Here is a 21,706-nt window from a genome sequence, read left to right as displayed (position 1 = left end):
TATGCTTTGAGCAATTTGAGGACTAAGAATCTGCTTATTTTGGATCCTCTGTATAAAGCATAATTTTTTCCCCAAAATAGTGGTATTTGTGATTTTAAATTATAGCTGGTTGATGAATCCATACAAGTGAATGGAAGATAGAATAATATCTCATCTACCTAGAATTCACCATCCAACAGTCTTGTCTTTTTGTAACATATGAAAGAACCATAGGAAAAAGAAAATCTTTCAAACATCCAGAAATGGATGTTATTAAGTTCATTTATATCATTTTAAATGAGCATAAAATAACTAAGGGGGAAAAACCTGAGATGGTCACAGCTAGGAACTATTTTAACAGCGTGACAAAGGAGTTAATAACCTTCGACCCAGTGAAACGGATTTTTTTTCATATAGCATGAAACTTGAATTTTTTTTTCTTTTAGTCAAAAGATAAGCAGCCCAAACCCTTCCCCTTGTTACAGAGAGGAAATGCTATTCCCAGATAAAAGTGGCTTTCTCAGTGTAGTTTTCCAGAATGTACTCTGAAGGAGAAAGAAAAACACCCTCATTTTTCAGCATTTTCATGGATGTATGCAGTGGGCACTGGGAACAAGAATGGCTAATATAAATGCAGTAAATGAAGACTGTTTATAACGAGTATCCTATAAAGAGTTGCAGACAAAGAGTTTGAAAATTCTGTGGAGTTAGGCTTTCAATGAAGATCTAAAGACTTTTATGAAACAGGATTATCTGTCACAGACAAATATGAAACACAGAAGAGATTCAGCAAAACAGGTAGAGTCAGGTGTGAATCAGTAAGGATATACAGGCAGGAGCAGGAAGAGTTGTATTACCCTTAACATATTACTAAAGGATTCATTACTACCTAAGGGAGGGGAGATGGAGGTATCAACTGATTATGTCACAGCTCATCGGTATATAATTCGCACTGCGAGATGACATCATTGTGCCAAAGTAAACCAATTAGCAAGCCACGCATAGTTGATCTTCAGTATTAAGTTAGTCATTCAATTAATTAATTAATTTGATGAGTCGTTTAATGAGTTCTTTGTGTTATCTTTAAAAAGCATCAAATAAAAAGCTCTGTTCAGGTTCTATTAGAAAGAGTTTTTACAATTGCTGGTTCAATTTGCAAGTTGCTCACAAATTGAGAAAAATGGCTCAATCATATTTCCCTCTGAAGGTCATAAAATGAAAGACGTGGTTATTAGAAATGCAAAGAAAAATTAAGTTAAAACCGCTGATAAAAATTAAATACATTTTGTTAAATAAGTACATTTTTTAAGAACACACATTTCGAAACCTAAATTTCCAAAAGCACTTTCTTCTGTTTAATATTTGTAACTTAAATAGGGTTAAATTAAAAAGTAATACTTTGGGTTTGGCCCTGACAGAGTATGGCTTCTAGATTGCTCCCCACTTCCTCTATTGTAAACAACTATAAAACTGAACAAAACATACAAAGCCTTCTTTGGAAGAGAATTGGACAGGGAGGGGGTGGTGTCAGTGTAGAACTGTAATTCTAGCAAAAAGAGGAAACATATGTGGTGAGCTCAATGTTTTCTCAGTTTTCTGCCTTGAGGTGGCCGTATGCCACAAGATGGCGGAGCCCAAAGTGAGAAAACCAGTCTTGCTGAGCTGAGGAGGCAGAGATTAGCATTGAGAGCTGCTACCACCACTGGGACTAGCAGGGTAGAGCACCAAAGACAAGGGCACTGTGTAGACAGGAGTCCGCAGGATACCAAATGGAAAATCTCCTTGGATCCTTGGCCCCAGCTGGACTATACGTATATAGAGCAAGTCTCTTGGAGAGCTGATAGAACTAGCACCATGCTTGCAGACTCTGTTTCAGTGTACAAAGAAAGTGCATTAGCATTCAATAACCAAAAAAAACCAAAACAAAGATATGCAAACATTTGGAAATTAAACAGCACGCTTCTAACTACTACATGGGTTAAGAAAAGAAATCACGAAGGACAGGGAAATATTTCAAACAATTATAATGCAAAGGCAGTATGTCAAAAGTTTTAGGAAGCAGCCAAGGCAGTGCTAGGGGAAAATTTATAATTTGAAATACTTAGGTGGAGACCAGAAAAAAAGAGCTAAGAATCAGTGATTCGTGTTTCCACCACATAGGTCACCATATTTGAGATTTCATAGACGTGCTCTGCAAAACAGTTCAGCCATAAAATGACTGGAAGTTCACTAGTCTAACAGTGCCTAGAACAGAGTAGGAGCTCAAGAAATACTTGTTGAATAAATGATTGAACTGTTTCCTTGAACAGAAGAGGAGTTCCAAAAAGAGAGAGGGACTTCCCCAAGGTCACCGAAATCTTAGGTCATGGGGCCTGGGTTCAAATCATAGCTCTGGGCTCTGGGTTTTGTCCCTCACAGCAGATGACATTCTCTGCCATGGCCAGATTGGCTTACAAGTTTTCACCCTCTATGCCATCAGCCAACCTTCATAATTTTTAAGTGGACCTGGTGGTAGGCATTTCATTAATGTCAGCTGGCTGGCCAGGGAGTCCACAGAGAGGTGAGAAGGGGGAGAGTTAATGGGTACAAAAACTACCTTTGCAACTTGCAGTTCTACTCAACGCAGTGGAGCTGAGCTGGATTTACCCACGTGGGCAAAAGCCACCTTCCTCAAGCTTTCTTCCTTCTCAGCAATGCTTCTTAGGGATAATTGAACCTATTGAACCAAATATTCTTGGGGCAGAACTCAGAGTAATTGAGACTGTAGAACCGTTTCCCACCTGTGGAGAAATGTCAATAGAAATCACATTGAAATTGAATCTGAAATTGAAATTTGAATTTTGAAATTAAATTGAAGTTGAAAGAAAATTTCCTTTTCAACTGAAATCACAGAGGGGGAAAAAATGATATTGTCCTAATTCATTTAGGCTCAGGAAATGGTCAGATTTTAGCAACTCAGCTCAGGAAGAAGCTGAGGAAGCTAGGACCAGAGCAGCAGCAGCAAGAGGAATTGGTTGTGCTGGTGCCTGGAAAGGCGTAACATGATCTACCGAACAAATAGAATAATAGCGAGTATTTATATAGCATCCGCTGTCTTAGAAACTATTCCAAACTCTATAAAATACATGTTAAATTTAGTCCTCAGAACAACTCTATAACTCTATACCCTAATTTTACAGATGACAAAACTGAGTCAAAGACAGGTGAAGTAACTCACTTAAAATCACGGGGCTAATAAGTGATAGAGTCAGATTTTAGGTGCAGCCCGTCTGGTTCCATAGCCCATGCTTTTACCCTCTATACTACACAATGAACTGCTTTTCCCATGGACACAGGCTCCCGATTAGATAGGCTGAGCGGCCCTCAGTGTTCTCCTCCAGAGGCTGAAAGCCTGCAAAGTAATGATGAGCACTCGCCGAAGCACAGCCTTGCCAACAGCTGAGTGTATGATAAGTACCCGCTCTCAGCCTTTCCTTCCCTCCTCCTGCCTCTGTTAGTAGGCATTTGACCCGGTGTGTAGACCTCAAGCAGAGCATAGATATGAACTGAGTTAGGGCTTTGAAGGAATGGAAGGCAGTTTTTTTGCAAGCAAATCTCCAATGTTTATTTAACACCTACCTCATGCTAGTTTCACACGGATTGAGGACTGACTGGATTTAGTGAGGGATTTAGAGAATGTTTATATAGTAGCCGTCTGTGATCAGAAGACCTCTAAGGTTCATACCAGCCGTGCTATACTGTCTCTGTGCTTAGAGAGCCCACAATCATAAAGGAAAGACAAATGCCACTCTACTGATCCATTAGAGAATGTATATAGCTGCAGAGTGAATGAGGTGCCCTGAAGGAAAGGAAGACAGATTCGCACAGGATGCTGAGCTGGCCCTGGGCAGCGGGGTGGCCTGCCTTGAGAAACAGGCCCTGGCTGACAGCGGAAGGATGAAATGATACAGGAGCGATGAGGAGAGAGTTCTAGGCCAAAGAAGCAGCACTTGCAAAGGCAGGAGGGGCCAGACCCTGAGGCTGCCCGGTGTGCGGGTGCCGGGGGATTGAGGCTGGGGCAGGAGGCAGTAGCAGGTCCTGCAGCACGAGTGCCTTGTGATCTCTGTGCAAAGGGCACTGGGAAGCCACTGAGGGACATTAGCAGAGCATGAAACGGGGAAGACCCCGTACATCCAATGAGTAACTAAACAAATAATGAAACTCAGATCCTTTCTCCATCTTCCTCCCAACTTCCAACTACACTGCATTCACACCAGCAGCCAAAGTTCTGCCGGAGAGGTCCTCACCAAGCCACCCAGGTCATAGAACCTGTGTTGGCACAGACTTAGACATCACCTAGTCACAACAGCTACCTGATAAGGAATATCTTGCCCTTCCTGAGGCCCAGGCAGTCTCTAACCTGCGTGAAACTGGACATTTGGATTCTGCATAGGCATAATAGCTGGGTAACCTCCCAGTACGTTAAACCATCTCTATAAACTTCCATTTCTTCAACTCTACCAAAAGGGATTGTAGTGTTAATTGATCATGAAGGGAATGCAGATAATGTTTCCAGCACCATACCCAGCCTTTAAGTGACAATGTAAACTGAATTAAGCCATTTATTTTGACCGATGTCTTTCTCCCCTTTCATCCTCACAAGGTGATATGGTTATTATTCCTCCCTTTACACTTCGCAGACGATGCAATGAGCAGAGCCCAGCCGGCTTAAGTAGCCTGCCAGTGGCTAGCGAGCAACGGGACCATGACTCCAGCCCACCGCATCCTGCGTGTAACCCACCAGACTCTGCTCTCACGTTTAGCTGGGAGAGGCCCTGTCTGTGCGTGTTGGAGACCCACAGATCCTGAGGAGGCCCCGGCAGGTAAGAGCAAATATTAAGAGGAGATGGTTAGAGTGAAGCTCTGACTTTCCTAGCAGGCCAGGTGTCAGTACGGGGGAAAGGGTAGGTGCCTGGACCAGCCCTGCTATGGTGAGAAGCCTCACAGTGGCTACTGTGCCTCCCCGAGCTCACGTGGCTGTAAACCTGGCATCCAGTAAGTGCATAAGCTGATGGTTAAGCCAATTAACCCTGCAAGGACTGACTCTGGCAGAAGCAGCCGCTGGCACACATTAGTACAGCTCCTTAGGTTGTAGGACATTTAGGAGGCTGGAGCAGATGTGTTATTGATTTTCCTAAAGCCTTTCCCTTCTTTCTTTCCTTCTGCACCATTTCAGTTTGGGGATGGTGGGATAGCTGAAGTTTTAGAGACCATTCTCTGTGTTTTTATTCCCTGAGCCACCATATCTGTAGAATCTGCTTATGATCTTGGAGTCCAAATTTAACACTGCCCTGTCACCAATCTCTAAGCTTCATGTACCTCCATATTTCTAGTGAGCACATCATAGGTATGCAATAAATAAATGTTGAAATAATATGGGGTTAGTGAATGAAACTCAAAAAGTGTATGTTAGGTTTGACTGTGTGGAGTTATATTTATAAGCAATAGGAACTGACTCCTGATGTGAAGTGGCCTTCTGCTACTCCTCTAAAGTCCTAAGTGACACTAACTATGCTGAGGAAACACCTAACACCTGCTCATATGAAACATCTCACACACACACACACACACACACACACACATATCCATCCATGGTCCCTTTAAATCTTCATCTTGTGAGTTTTAGCAAGCTATAGAGTGTTGAATAGTTTAGCAAGCTATTAAGTGACTTCTCATTTGCTGTCAAAGTAGGTAGACACACAGCCCTAGGGCTTCGGTGGTGTGTTATGGGCCCTACAATCTCTTGGCATTCAGCTTAACTCTGAGACTCTATATCTTCTTCAGCACAATGGAAATAATAATAGTCATTGAGTAGCAGAGGAAAACATCACCATGCACTCCTAAGGGCCACAGTTCCCAATCAAATCCTGTTCCATCAGTGCAGTGGCCGCCATAGTGCTGCTCAGATTCCTCCTCAGGAGTGAAAACTTCATCCCTGCAGTTGCTGGGAGTGCGGGGTGGTGACGGATCACAGCTGAGTTCCTCCCCAGGAATCGCCCTCCATTGGCATCGCCCAAAGTGCCGCCCCTCTCCCGGGGGACAATCCGCAAGGGTTCAAAAGCTTGGCACTCCTTCTCAATTCCGGACCGCTCCGAAGGGCCATCCCAGCTTCAGAAAGGCCCAGAGGCTCAGCTTCCGCTCTGTCACAGTCACCTTTACCCAGTTCTGCTTCTCTCACGCCCTGACCGGTGTGTGCGCAGAACGCTGCCCGAGGTTTTCTTGTTTCTACAAGGCAATCTCAATTTCAGAGTCTGTTTCCTGGAGTCTTGACAGCACCTGTGACATTTACTACTTGCAGTGGATAGTTCTTCAAAGGTCGAAGTGTCACGTAGATAATTACACACGGCGGAGTTGGAATACTGTTGATTTCAAGTCTAAGCCTTTTTTTGGCCTTTGTCATTCTGTTCTCTCCATATGAAATGGGGTGAAAGTAGTAACGACACAACAGACACATATATTTCAGCTCATCAGGAATCACCCTATGCTGATCTTGATGGTAATGTTTTTTGTCGAGATGTTGGCCATCCTTTCAAAATCAATGTGAGCTAGTCCAGTTTTCCCCTCAAGGAACAGACAGCCTGGGCCTCAGTCAGATAATCTAGGCTTTCCCAGATCTTCTCGAGATTTATTTTTATTTTCTAAAATTGTTTTTGTTGAATTGATACTAGCGCAAGCTTGAGGGGTAAGAATTGGGGAGAGCAAATAAGTTTTAGGGCTGTAATGTATAATATGCTGAGTACAGTTACAGCCGCTGTACGACGTAAAGGGAAGTTGTTAAAGAGTCAATCCTGAGAGTTTTTATCAGACGGAATATTTTTCCTTTTCCTCTATCTTTTTATTGTCTGAATATGAAATGATGTTAGCTGAACCTATTATGGTGATCACTTCACAGTACATGTATATCAAACCATCATGCCATTTGGTCTTAAACTTGTACAGTGATATATACGTATCTCAGTTATTTCTCAATAAAACTGGAAGAAAGAATTGGGGAGAGGTAATCATACAAATGAGCAAAGGCATTTGCCATTCATTCATTTATTCATACTTGTTTTATGCATCTGTCCATCCAGCCGCTTTCTAGGCGCCATGAAGCATGCTAAGCATTTTTCATACCCGCACTCCTTTTGTCTTCACATCAACAATATGACGCTTAGGAGGTGCTGAAACTTGTCCAAGACGAGCCGGATAGGAAGAGGCAGAGTGAGAAATATAAGCCAGGTATCTCCAAGGCCTGTGCTTTCATAACCATCATATTTACCGTCCTTCTCATTGGTAAATAGTTAAAATAAGTCAGACCATGAGAAGTGACAGAAAGCACTATCAGATACAGGAAAGACGGTGCATTCAGATAGGTGAGTCTTCAGGGCTTCCTGGAGGAAGCACAGGTTGGTCTTTGGAGTGACCAAGACTTGTTTCCAGTTAGAAAATTTGGCAGTTTTGTTTGGGAGAAGGTAGAAGGGGCCCAGGCTTCAGAGTCTGGCAGATGTGAGTCTGAGTCTTGTCTTTATCGGTTACTAGCTATGTGACCCTGGCCACCTTATTTAACTTCCCTGAGCCTTCATCTGGTCAGCCGGAGAGACCTCACTGACTTTGGTGTAAAACTTTTAAAAAGTTATGAAACCTGTCTGTTCGAGCACTGGATAGCATTGCAGACGTGTAGCAAGTGACAGTTGACTTGAGCCAACTCAAATCTCTAGGTTATACTAAGAAAATAGAGAAAAATGTACTAATTAGCTTCTCTAGTTCATGCCTTAGAAAAGACTAAGCCAAGGGAAGATTTTGCTCTTGTCGTCACATCTCATGTTACACGACTGATCGTGAACCATACACCTACCTGCACATGCACACACTCGAGTACACACACACACACACACACACACACGCCTTTACATGTGCATAGACTCTCAGGTGTGAGCCCCAGACCCAGGGAAGAAGTGCTTGGAGTGCTCAGACGCTGTGGAATCCTTTCACAAGAGCTCCAATGCTGTCGTGTTCTTAATTGAAATCTCTAAAGAACTTTCATTGTTGACAATATCACCACCCAAAGCTATATTTACATTGTAATGATTTAAATTACGGTGAATAAGAAGCAATGCCCAGGCTTCCCATAAAATTGCCAAAAATTAAACCAGAGAAATGGGCAATAAATGCCATTCGAAATGGTACTGATGCCACTTAATTGCAAGACAACCATAAAATAATGGGGCATGAGGTGCTTCAACAATGCCTAATTAGTAAGTGTATGGACATTTTCTTGGAAAAAATGGCAATTACATGGTACAAACAATTAGTCGTCATCATCAGAGGCGCTTTACTGATGTTAACTAATTAATCTTCCCCACAACACCCCGGGAGGAGACAGCACAAGTCCTCATGGAGAGAGAGAGCGAGAGAGACAAACAGGCCAAGAGATAAATTGGCAAATTCTCTTCCTGCTTAGCATCTTTAAAGTACCGTGTGACACTCGTAACCTAAAATCCCGCCTGGGGGTGCCCAGGCCAGGAGAGAAGGGATTTTTTTCTTAGTGAGTAACTGGACCAGGCGATGGGTAAGATAAGTGTAGAATTCTTGGCTTCCCGCCGCTCCCGATCTCCAGCCATACTTCACATCCTGGCTGTCATGAGAACTCCCCACGCTGGATTGTTGTCCCAGGCACGGGTGTACTCTTGCACACTCAGCCCTTTCCCTTTTTCTCAGCAAGAAGGCTTTGGGTTTCAGGTGCGAAGGGAAAGCTATGCCTCTTTCCATAAAGCCACGCTTATTGTGTTAGAACCTGGTCCACCACTTTTGGTTTCAACCCAATAAGGTCTAGAATTACTTCTGGCATGTGATCGATTTGGGCTAGGTGTAAGTTTAACAGAGAGCGAATTATCTCTTGTGTGTACTAATTTAAGCCACATTAAAAACTTATAAATAACAATAAGAAAAGGGAGAATGGAGAGGAAAAGGAAGAGAAAGGAGAAGAATAAGATGACAAGAAAGAGGAAGTAAAAGCAAGAGCATGTGTCGGGCAGGAAATTCAGCACTTTATGCCTTTTAGCCTTTAATCTTTACAGCAACACTGTGAAATAGGTATAATTATCACTTACGTCTTAGAGATGAAGAAACTAAAATGTGGAGAGAGTAAACGGCCTCCTACAGTGTGAGCCAGGCCCTGAAACCATCTCTGTTTGATCTGAAATTCTTAGGTTTTTTTCCGCGTTCCTGCCTTTATGATGAGTTTCTTTGCCGCTTTCTTACCTACTCCCAGCCAAGCTTACTTCTCTAGCAAGGACCTCTTATGTGAAGCCCAGTATCAAGCATTGTGCATGGTACTGGGAATTTTAAAACATTAAAAATAACAGCCATTCCCCTAATGGTGATCGCAGCCTTGTGTAAAAGCAAGAACTATTTTAGTACAACATAGAAAGTGTCGTGAGTGAAGCATACCCCAAATTGGAATTAGCAGGCAGGTTTCACCTGGATCATCAACCCTGGCTCATTCATAGTAGCTGCCTGGAATGACTTGAAAAGGATTTTAAAGTGGAATCCAGCTCAGCCAAGGAAGTGCGCCATCAGTAACGTGTACCAGGAGCGGGAGGGAGACGAGTGTGATGTAGGAGGAGTGCCACTGAACACAGACTTGGGAGTCGGGGATAACTTCCTGTGAGAGGTGATGTCTGAGATGACTAAAGGAGGAGCAGGAGACAGGCAGGAGAGGTAGGTAGAGATGCCAGTGGAGGAGGAGATAGAGTGGTTTTCTGACACAGGAACAGCCTCAGTGAACCGTGTGACAAAAAAAGAGTGTTCAGAAAACTCAGCAGTTGAGGATGACTCAAGTGTAAAGTGTGAGAGGTCAGGGTCAGAAGTTGACGGGTAGACTGGAATCAGGTTGTGTGCGGACCCTTAGTCCCCTCTGGTACACAGCTGATTTGACATTAGAAAAATAAACAGTTGTACATATGCTCATTAACAGGGACCAGTTGAGTGTCCCACATGCCTCGAAGTGTAGGTAACATATTACTTGTCCACTTCATATTCATGACTAATTTTTAACATCATCGGGTTTTCCCCATCTTATAAAGTTCAATGCCACAGACCAGATGATAGGCATAATTAGAGACATGAGGATTAAACCTTCTTCCTGTGGATATTCAGAACTGTTGAATATTCCAGTAAATTTCATTAAAACCACTTCTTACCTGATCGAGGAATCCCTAATTCCACATTTCTAACTTAGTGTTCTCGAACCTCTCTAAAAGAAAAATGAAGCCACTGCTTCTACTGCTTAATAATTCTAATGTTCTCTCATATTAATGTGAGTTGGAAAAACCTCATCTTTGTCCTTGTCTCTGGTACTACATAGAATAAACACAACTCCATTTTCACAAATAGATGTTTTCATATTTGAAAATATCTCGTTTCTGGGTCTTTGCTCCTTAAGGAGCAGCCTAAACCTTGACAGCTCCCTCACTGTCTGTCTTTAAAATGATCTTCATATTCCTCATCATATGAATGTCTTCTCCTGGATGCACTCCAGTTTCTTAGTGTTTCTCTCAGGCTATGGGCACCTAGATCGGGATAATCCTCTAATAGCCTTTAAGGTAATTCCACAGCTCCATAGTGGAATTTTCAGCAGCAAAGTCTTCTGTGCAATAGAAAGAAGGCCATGGATCCTCTGTGAATCAATCGCCTTGTGGATATTCTGCTGTTATGGGAAAATAAAACAGTGGCCCAGGAATATCTTCCTATATTTATTGACCCTGAAGGATGCTAATACCATTCTGCACACAAAGAGGATATTCACCTACACCTCACTCCCTTTAAGAGTCGACACTCCAAATAAGCCATAAGGTTAATTCCTAAAACATGTTCATCCTCAGCTATCTAATGTGCCAGTCTCAATCCAGATGGCATTTGGCTTAACACTTTATTAGCTGACAGAATGGAGAGCTCTGAAAATGAGACTTATCTGGCTTCTTCTTGATATACATTTGGACTAATTTCCAGTCCCCTAATTAAACCTGTCTGTGATTGACAGAAGCATATGACAGGCGGAGCTGCTGATGGAGCTCAATATTTTCAGTTTTCTCTTCAAGACAGTAGACGTCCGGAACAATTTTGGTGATCAGAAACTTGGTGAAAACAGAAAGAGGTCACATCAAAAGGACGTGAGCATGAAGACAGCATCAGAAGAGGCCTCTGACTGGACAGAAGAAGGATCCCAGGAAATGTGAGCATAAGTGATCCTCTACTCACTCCAGGAACTAAAATTCCCAAGGCGAATGCACAAATACACCATTGGACGAATACTTTTACTCCTTCAGTGAACATCAACCATTTTTTCCCCCTAATCTCCACAACATAGCATGGAATGAGTCAGTGAGCACTGGCCACGGAGCCCATAGCCTGAACTCTGCGAAGACTTCGGTTCTTATTGGCAAAGCATGTCAGTCTCCTCTCTGAACTTCAGATAATGGTAACTAGCTGCTTCCCAGCCTCAGGAATTACTTGGGTGAGCTTCAAGTTACAGAAGCTGGGGAAAATGCTTTCTGCTACTGTGAAATGTTAGAGAAAGGTGGGGACATCAGCGATACCAAATTCTGCCTCACATTATCATTTGCACACACTGGAATGTTAGTGCTCGACAGCCAAAATTGCCGTCACTTCAGCCTCCTCTGTCTCTGGCACGGCACCTGTCTCGTAGCAGGAGCGTGATAAATGATTGCTGAGTTGCCTTCCATTGAATTGAATTACTAACCTGTGCAGTCTTTGGGGCGATTGTAGAATCTCATTTACATCCTCACCAACACTTCTCTTAAAGCTGACATGAGAACGGAAGCAATAAATGGTGAGTGAACGAATGAATAAATGGCAAGGACCTGAGAAGATGCTTCTCCGCTTTGAATACACTTTAGAATCAGCTGGGGTGCTTTTCAGAATCAATCTTTGAGACCCTACTCCAGAGATCGGTTTAAAATTCCCGCAGGATATTCTATTGTACAGTCAGAGTCTAGAACCAACGACTTTAAACAATAGGAAAATATAAGGAAGAGTCCTCCCCACACGCATACTTTTTTTTTTTTTAATCTAACCACCATATGTTTGCGATTCTTGAGTGGAGTAAAGCATTCTGAAAGCTATAGCGCTGTAAAATAAAAGTGATGTTATTACTGCTTTTTAGAAAACATTCAAGAAGTGGTTTCCTAGCTATTGTCTGATGGACCCCTCGGCAGCTATCACCTTGGCAGACACTTGACCTTGATATGGCTGAGCTATACGAAGACAAGATCAACTGCCAAGGCAGTTTGCCCAGGTCTTCTGCTTAGCCATAATGCTCTAAGCGACTGCCACCTTGTGGTCACTATGCAGTGCCAGTTACAGGAGCTTCTTTTAAAACAAGCTGATTTCAGACCGCTGTAGGCTTTCCTCTTATATGAATTACATGCAAAGCCTGTGAGTATATATCCTGTTATTTCTGGAACACGGAAGAAGGAATAGAAGGTTCTGGGTTTTCCACGAGAAGAGAATACTGCCAATATTATCACTAAGCGTGATACAGAGGTTATATGAGCAGCTGATTTATTATTATTGAATAGCAAGGGACAGAGGTCAAGAGAGGACAATGTTCTCAGTAAGAAACCAGGCTTCCTTGCCAAGGGCAAAGTATTGGTGACATCAACCCACTTATAAATCTTTACTTCCATGAGAGAAAAGTAGAACAATAAAATGGCCAGCATTCCCGTTTCGCAGGTAGAGAGACTGAGACCCCGGGAGTAAATTGTCTTTGTCAAAGTTTCATGGAAAGCTGTTAGGTGAACTCAAGTTGGGAACTAACTTTTTAAACCAATGTCTTCCAAAAGTGAGATTCCTTTTTGTCCTAAGAAGAAAAATTTAGGAATAAAAGTAAAATTTTAAGACTGGACTTACATTTGTGTATGTGAGAGAAAAATACATACATACTTATATACGTGTAGTCACACATTTTTAAAAACTTCATAATGAAGAATAATTGAATGGTAGACACTAATACTTCATGAAAAATTATACTTTATAATACTTTTAAAGAAATACATTTTCTCCAAAGACATAAACTAATTCAAAGCAATACCTGTGTTTTCAAATCTTGTCAGACCTGCTGTAATAGAGAGATAGGACTCACTGGTAAAGGCACCTGGAATCTAAGTATGATGTGTGAATTATATACTTCATACTAGCTGGATTTTTCAAGTGAATTAATGTATGAAAAGTGGTTTATATGTCAACTCTACCACTATGAGATACAAGATCCTGTAAAATTTGTTCGAATTCCCTAAGCTTCAGTTTCCTTACCTTCAGTTAGAATGATATTGAGAACTTGCTAATAATTCTTATCGATATTAAATGAAAAAAAAATATATACCCTGAAGTCTTAAAACGAGAAGCCCCAAAATATTGAATGAGTGAATAGATCATAGTTTCCTTATCTACACTATGATTTTCTTAGAATATTTAGCTAATTGAGCAAATTGCTAATCAGTGGGGTACAAACCCTTTTGGTACCACACCATTCTTGATATCAAGGATTTTATAAGAATGCAAGAAATAAACCATTCACATCATCAGAAAGAGAGAAGAGAGAGAGAGAGAGAGAGAGAGAGAGAGAGAGAGAGAGAGAGAGAGAAAGAAAGAAAGAAAGAAAGAAAGAAAGAAAGAAAGAAAGAAAGAAAGAAAGAAAGAGAGAAAGAAAGAGAGAGAGAGAGAGAGAGAGGAGGAAAGAAAAGGAAATAAAAGAAAAGAAAAAAGAAAAAGAAAAGATTTTTCAGACAGCGAAGAGGAGTGGGAAATTGCCGAATAGATTAGCATGGTCATCACAGTAGGTTAAATTGCACATTTGGGCACAGTTTTAGAAAGTAATTTATTGGAGCAATAGCTTTAGAAAGCAGCCCTGTGCTCAGCTACGAAGAGGCTCTGCGTTTTGATTTCTATCTGAGTCATGAGCCATCTGGTGTCTCAAAAGTCAACTCTTGAAAGGACAGAGCTGAGCTTTGGTAAGCACAGGCCACGCACTCGGAAATCACTGCTGAAGGATGCGACTTCAGGAGCAGAGAGACGGAGACTTCCCAAAACATGATCTCCAGGCCAGACTCTAGACATTAGACACAGGAGAGGGAAATTTCTGTTGGAGCTAGGAAAGCTTCCTCAGGGCAGATCTCTTAAAAATGAAGTCATTACCCGTTATACGAATACAGTCTAGACATAATAACTTAAAACACTTAATAACTGAAAGCACTTTAAAAGCTATTGGCATTAAAATCTGTATCAAGTTATTTAAAGGGGATATTACTCTACATACCAAGAAATGCCAATGTCAGTAATATAGAAGATGCTCAATTATACCTTGTGTTCTATACTGGCAGAGTGGATATTTACCTGTAAGGTGTGGTTTGAGGGGCCCAGCATAACCTCAGACCTTCTTAACCTCTAAGGATTTCCCTACCAAGATTTTAAGACATTTCCAGTTTAAGGCTCATCCCTAGAAGGATTCCATTAAAAGCCAAATACGTTTCCTTGGAAGAAGCCTTGTTTGGTCTGGGTTCCTTTATCACATCTAGAAAAAAAAAACCTGAAGTATAAGGAGAAGGAAAGTGGAAAGAAAGGTAGAAAAGAAAAGGGAGCTAGGTGGAGAGGCAGGCTCTCACTATCTATCCATCTGACCTCTAGATCTGCACTGTCCAACATGGCAACTTCTACTCACATGTGGCTATTTAAGTTTAGATTCACTAAAATTAAGCAAAGTAAACAGTTCAGCTCATCTATCATGTGGGTCCTATTTCAAGTCCGTGAGGCTAGTGGCTTCTGTTATCAGTCAGTGCAAACATAGAACGTTTCCATCGCTGCCGAAATTTGTGTTGCATGGCCCTGCCCCAGGGAGTGACTCTTAAACCAGGACTATATCATACATTTCAGAAGTGATGGACTTAAAATAGGAGCTAAGTGTGTCGTACTAGAGTTATAGTGTCATGTAAGCTTTCTTAACTTCGACAAATAGAAAACCAAGAAGCAGAGATTCTGTTGCAGACTGACCTATCTGGGAAGAGGACAGGATGGGTTACATTTCGAGAAAAAGATTCAGACGTGAGAATCCAGAGGTCTCTTCCTTAGCAACCCCAGATGAGAACAGGTCACTAGGGGTAGGTAGTAAGTGGAGACCGACATTGAAACACACTTTGTTCCGTAGAGCTAACTGACTCTAACTGCGTGCTGTACACTACGTGAAGTTCTCATGGCAGAATGGGATCAGCCTCTCACAAATTTCCTTGGCCACCTTTATAATTTCCAGGTTATAGAACCTCTCCAATGTATTTTATAGATAAAGTGGCTCTACCTAACAGTAAGAAATATATGAGAATCAAGAATATGGAGGCTAAATTTAAAAAAAAAAAAAAAGAGCAAGTAATCTGAATTTGGACTCAAGTCTATGTGTTTCAGAAGTCCAAACTTTTAAATCATACCATGCTGTCTCTATGAGGAGGGGAAAAAAATAATCTGAGAGTGTTATTTTAGCCAGAAAATAAGTGCAGGGAAAGCCACAAGGGCCAGACCCTCTGTGTTGCTTTGGGGTGGTCAGGGAACTCAGAGCTTGATTGTAGTTACAATATTTGTAGTTTCTCTGGGTCTCATGATCCCTTTCTGTAGAGTAAAGAGGTTGGACCAAATGGCCGCAGGCCCCTTTCAGTTCTCATGATTGTTTAATACCCCGGATTCCTATAAAGTAGCCAATGTAAAGCCTCTCCAAGTGAAGATTATTTTATTATCTCATAAAAATGGTTTAACTGTCACATATTATTTTAATGCCAAGAAAAAAACATCAGTACACATTAGCTAGCCACAAAATTGATAGCTAAGTATACTCACTAGTCAATTTCTCCACTGCATGTGAACCCTAAAAGGATTTTTTAATTAAAAATAAATTATTTTTTCAAATAGGACTATTGTCAGTTTTAGGCAGATTTATCACCAGAATATTTTTTGCATATATATGGCATCTTTATGTGCACGTGTTGCTTTCTGCCTCTCCCGTTCTCTCAAGCTAAATATGTTTATGCTTAAAACTGTTTCGTGAATCCCAAGAAAACGTTTGAAGAAAATTGAAAGTCCCTGCCCAAAACTATAACCATGACCAAGCTTGATCATAAACTTTAATTGAGAAACTGATATTAAGTATGTATCTTTATTTAATTTTGACAACATGAATAATATATGTAATTGTCCAAGGGCTGAGCTATGAAAGTTGCTTTATTATTCAAGCATAAATGAAAGTGTTTTGTATTAGCAATGAGTGTCCAGCTTCTTTGGAAGAATAGAATAAAATCTGTTAGACCTCAGCTGGTGACTTACATTCTCAAACATCTTTATTCACAAGCCAAAAAGCTGGCTGATAATAGTCACCAAAGTAGTTGCCAAGACAACTTTCTCTGTCTTTAGTATCACTGCACCAGGAAAGATGCCTACAAGGAATTTAATTAACTAATGTCTCATCCTCTTTGGCCAAAAAAACGGAATGGATTTTCCTTCAATTCAAAGTCCCTAAAGAATGAATTTCAATGGCATCAGAAATATGAGTTAGACATACACACGCACACTGACGCTGAGTAATTATGAAATAATGAGGCTAGTTTTCACGTAGAGGTTACATAAGATCTGCCTCAGAAGTTTAATTTGTTTATTGCGTGAATGTGAATAAATATGTAGCTAGGATATTCTAGACATGAGTAGCAGTTGTACACATACGTAAATAAATTTTACATTTGTTGGTTGGTTTGTTTATGTATTTTCCTTCTTCCTCTTTTCCCAAAAAGAAATAGACATTGATAGGGAAGTTAATTGAAACAGAAAACTAGCATCAAAGGAACTATGAATCAGATATAAACTTGATAGGAATTTTAGAATTGTCAGGATTGTGCTTCCTAATTGGTTTGGAGCTTCCGGGTAACCATGGCAATAAGGGAAATGGAGCAAATTGCATGGCTTACATTATTTCTCACAGAAGGGAGTCCTTTCACTCTCCTAAATTCTAAAAGAAAATATTATCGGGAGAAGGTGTTGAAAACCATGAATATTTCCAACATTACAAAATGCATAATGTAAGTGCCATAGTTGGGACGTCATGTTCTTCATGTGCCCTTTTCTCATTTAGTTCTCACCACTCTTATGTCCTGCAACTTTGCGAAACTCATCTATTAGTTCTGATAGCTTTTTCTATAAATTCCATCGGATTTCCGACATACACAATAAGGCCAGGCTTACTTCATCCTTTCCAATCGGGAAGCAATTATTTGTATTTTTCTTGCCTAATTGCAGTAGCTGGAACCACCCGTACAATGCTGACTAGAAGCGATGAGCGTAGATATCCCTTCTGGGTTTTAATCTTCAGGGGAACTAATTCTGGCTTTTACCATTAAATACCTTGTCAGTTATAAGGTGTTTTTTTTTTTTTTTTTCTTTTTCCATAACTGTTCTTTATCAGGTTGACTAAGTTTCCCTTTTCTCCTGGTTTGCTGAGAGTGTTTATCAGGAGCTGACGTTGCATTTTTCTCTGCCCTTTGTAGCTTTCTCACATACATGCGATGGATCAGTACTCAGTTGAAGACTAGGGAGGGAGGAACCCTCTGCAGTTTTCAGAGTTCTTCCCGTATGCTGCTCTCTCTTTCTCTGCAGACTCTAACCACCTTGACCTTCTCGTAATCCCAAGTCTGTTCCCTCAACACAGGGAGACCACCAGGTGTAGCCTGAGTCCCTTCTGCCAGCAACATGACCTGGAAACTTTCTCAAGGCAGTAATCTGGGATGCCCACAGGGCTCTCCTCATTATTTCCTGTCCCTCAAGAATCACTGTCCTTTGCCGTCTGATGCCCAATGTCTTAAAAATTATTGTTTCATGAGTTTTGTCCAGTTTTTTCCATGTTTCTGCAGGAGAGTTAACTTCATCCCTGTTACTCCATCATCTTGGCTGAAAGCATCACTCTCTCCTGGGGAGTTTTTATACATACACATTCTTTGGCCTTACTGTCTGTGTAAAAAGCTAGGTTTTGAGTCTGTATATTTTCAAATTCTCCAGTGAATTTATTGACAGTCCTAGCCTGTGAGATACAGATTTAGCCTTTATTTCATATCTAAGGAATCTTGAGCTCTGTGAGGCAAGTTTCGGAGCATGACTAAGACACTGGACCCAGGTTCTCTGCCCCTTGGGCCTTGCCTTGTATTCCTTCCCATGGACAGAACCAGGGTCTGTGTTGGCTACATTAGTGCTAATGTTGGCAATGCTAATTTAATTTTATACATTTCGGTTATGCTTAACATCTAAATATTCAAAAGACTGACTGTAATATAAATTGGGTTGCTTAACAGAAATTAAGTGTTTCTTGCCCTGTTGTAAATGTTGCATGCTTCTACCAGATGAGGAAGGGACTATGATAATTACGACATGACATGACATAACATAACATAACATAACATAACATAACATAACATAACATAACATAACATAACATAACATAATATTTTCCTAAAAGGTAAGCCATCAAAGTCTTAATGCAGTGTATATTCACCAAGATTTCTATCTTCTTTTTGTCTTTTGTGTGCTACTGAACACCTATCGACATAATACCACCTCAGTAACTATATTTCCCGGTGATGTTGGTTACCCTTAGACATGCTTTAAAACACAGGTGGATAGTCACTTGCTCCAAGATATCTCCTCAACAAAATTATAGGTGACTTTAATTGTTTCCACTCCTGAATGCTTATTATGAAAGGCGTGTAGCAGTATTTTAGCCTTCTTCACAATGTACCGAGGATGTGTATTTATATAAATACCACTTGTATCAGTACATTCACATGGGAACTTCCCCGGGTATGCAATTTCATGGAAATTATTGATTTGGCATAGTCATTCCTCCTATTCAGTTATTCTAAAAATATTCAAAAATATAGAATATGCAGTAATATATATTATGTAATATGAATATATAATTATGAATACATTTATGATTACATAATTTAAATATGCATATACCTTAATATAGATTTATTTCTTTTCTAATATTCTTTCTGAGAATATCTGAAAAACAGATAACTAAGTTATATTAAGTCGAATTAATATTAAACAGCATTAAGTTGGCAAGGCCCCTGTCTCTTGTGCTGCCAAATTTCTGATCTCACGGGTGTCTAAACTGGCTTACAAGGCTGAATAAGTAAGGGGAGTCATTTCTATTTGGGATTCTTTGGTAACGAACACATCCTGACACTATAGCTACAATTTTTTAGGATGGTCCGTGTACCCTTCAACATACCACTGATTTTCAGGGAGTCAAGAAAAACCACCCCTGGCAGGGCCTTATTCCTCCATGCAGATGTTAGCTCTAGGAGATTTAATCCCTTTGTTCTTCAGATCATCTTCTTAATTATTCATAGCCTGTCAAACTGAGCATATAAGCAAAATAATGGAGTCTTTATAGCTCAGTAGTTTGATTTTAAGTGAGATTTGACTGATTCTGAGCATTTATAAGGACAGTGGGCTATGTGTGTACATATAGTTCACACTAAAACTGTCCCACCAATCTCAGTAGGGACTTGGGCTATGCGCAATCCCAGTTGATAATGAACTCAATCCTCTGTAACTGAGGTTCAAAAAATGAAAATACAAGGAAGGTCACTCTATGATCTAGCCCGCTCTGTGACCAGAAAAATTCTACTGTAGAAAAAAGTAATCATGGACATATTTTATCTGAAAATTGTCTAATGCTATATTTCTCAAGTTAGTGTGCAAAGGAGGTAGTGAGCAGAATTACCTGGAGTGCTGAGGAAGAAAATGGAGAAGTCCTGAGCGTATATATATTTTGAAAATCCTCCAAGGTTATCCTTTTTAACCTTTCATAATTTACGAATCACTGATCCAAAAACACTTTATAGCCCTGGCTGTAATTCAGACCATCTGGGGAGTTTTCAGAAACCCTACCACTCAGGTTGCATCTTTTCCACGATCCCTCCAAGAACTCCAGCATTGTGTTTTTGGCTTTGGTCCAAAGAATTATAATAATGTTGAGGAAAGAGAATGTAAAAGCTGACTAGTGTGCCAAGATACCCTTTTCTCCTTTGCTCTTGTTCCTGTCACTAGCCTATAGCATCTCTCACAGTTCAACAGTACCTGTCTGCAATAGTGACTGAGACACACCTACTTTTATTGGTTCAAGAAAAAAAGTAACCTTCAAGGGGGTAAAAATAAATGATATCACCAATTCACTTTCTTTACCTCCATGCTATAACGATTCCAAGAACCTCAGCTTGGATCTCTTCAATTCCAAAAGCAATGAGGTCTTGGATGAATGAATTCATCCCAAAATCCATTGTGTGATGATGGAAAGGAAGCAGAACTTTGCAAGAAGGAATTATGTAGCCCTCACATAGAGAAGCTTCTAACAGTTATAATAGTCAAAAGCCCAGAGGATGCTGAAGTCGAAAGCTCAGAAGAAGAACGTCTGTGCTAGGAGCGATGACCCGAGGGAAATAGTGAGAGTGGAAAGTCAGGGCAGATTCCATGAAGACATTGTGAGGCAAGATCTAGGCTGAAGCATGTCTAGGGCCTCCTCCTCCCACCTCCTCCCACCACAAAGGCAAGCAGAGGACCAGTGAGAGAAGAGAATAAAAAGAGCGGCCTCTGTCGTTATGCGGGTCACGAGCGGGACCTAAGTTGTAATTTTGCATTGACAGACAGTGTGATTTCACCAGCCTGAGGATCTTAGGGTGACAGTGATTTATGAAGCCACAATTATCCTATGATGATCGTCTTAAAAAACCTGGCTGTTTCTGCCCCTGCCATTCTAAGAATGATGGAAACTGACTGAATTATTAGCGGTTGCTCCAGCCTCACAAGTATCTTTGTCACCCTCTTCACCCGATCATGCCACATTTTGTTTCACTTGATGACTGGTGGGTGGCCTGTGACTGACAGAAGACTCGAAATTATCATCTTGTCAAACACGGATTTAAACTAGATCTGCATGACTTCACCAGTTTAGGGCAAGGGTTAAGAAATATCTAATTTTACCAGGTGAAAATTTGCAGAGGTGATGAGAGGCATAAAATTCTTATTATCCAGTCCTGGGTCTCCAAAGCACCTCAAGGTTTAACACCTTTTAAAAAATCACTTCTCTTCAAGTTCTTGGTCTAATTTGTGGTCAGACAGACCCCGGCTAGCATCGCACTCTACTTTTCCACTAGCTGTGTGACCTTGGTCTAATTACTTCTCCTTTTTTTGGATCTCGCATTTCTCAGTGAAGATAATAATAGCTACCTTTCAGGATGATGCAAAAATTAAATGAAATAGTACAAGTGTAGGGGCTTAGTAGATCCTAAGTCTATTGTAGTTCTCCCCGCCCCTTATATGTAGTGGTAGTAATTTGATTTGATTTGGTTTTTATTAAATTTATTGGGGTGACATTGGTTAATAAAATTATATGGTTTCAAGTGTATAATTCTATAACACATTATCTCTATGTCGCATTGTGTGTTCACCACCCGAAGTCAAATCTCCTTCTGTCACCATATATTTGACCCCCTTGATTCTACCTCCCTTCCGTTACAATTAACATTTGCTTGATGATAAATGATTGCATGAATGGGCAATCAAAAAATGAGAAAATGTTTTTTTTCTTTTCTTACACATC

General features: G+C 40.6%; 1 protein-coding gene across 6 annotated transcripts in view; it reads left to right on the top strand.

Moving 5' to 3' along the window:
• The first annotated feature begins 2,508 nt into the window (after positions 1-2,508).
• Positions 2,509-21,706, top strand: part of LOC107521579 — a 103,335-nt gene continuing 84,137 nt past the window's right edge. For all 6 annotated transcript variants that reach the window (XR_004954663.1, XR_004954661.1, XR_004954662.1 and 3 more), the window contains exon 1: positions 2,509-4,841. The gene's annotated coding sequence lies outside the window, so the exon portion shown is untranslated. The remainder of the gene's footprint in view (positions 4,842-21,706) is intronic.

Source organism: Rousettus aegyptiacus, unplaced genomic scaffold, assembly GCF_014176215.1.
Source record: "Rousettus aegyptiacus isolate mRouAeg1 unplaced genomic scaffold, mRouAeg1.p scaffold_m13_p_15, whole genome shotgun sequence".
Lineage (NCBI taxonomy): Eukaryota > Metazoa > Chordata > Mammalia > Chiroptera > Pteropodidae > Rousettus > Rousettus aegyptiacus.
Note: the sequence above shows the minus strand (reverse complement) of the source record. Positions and strands in the feature narration are given on the sequence as shown.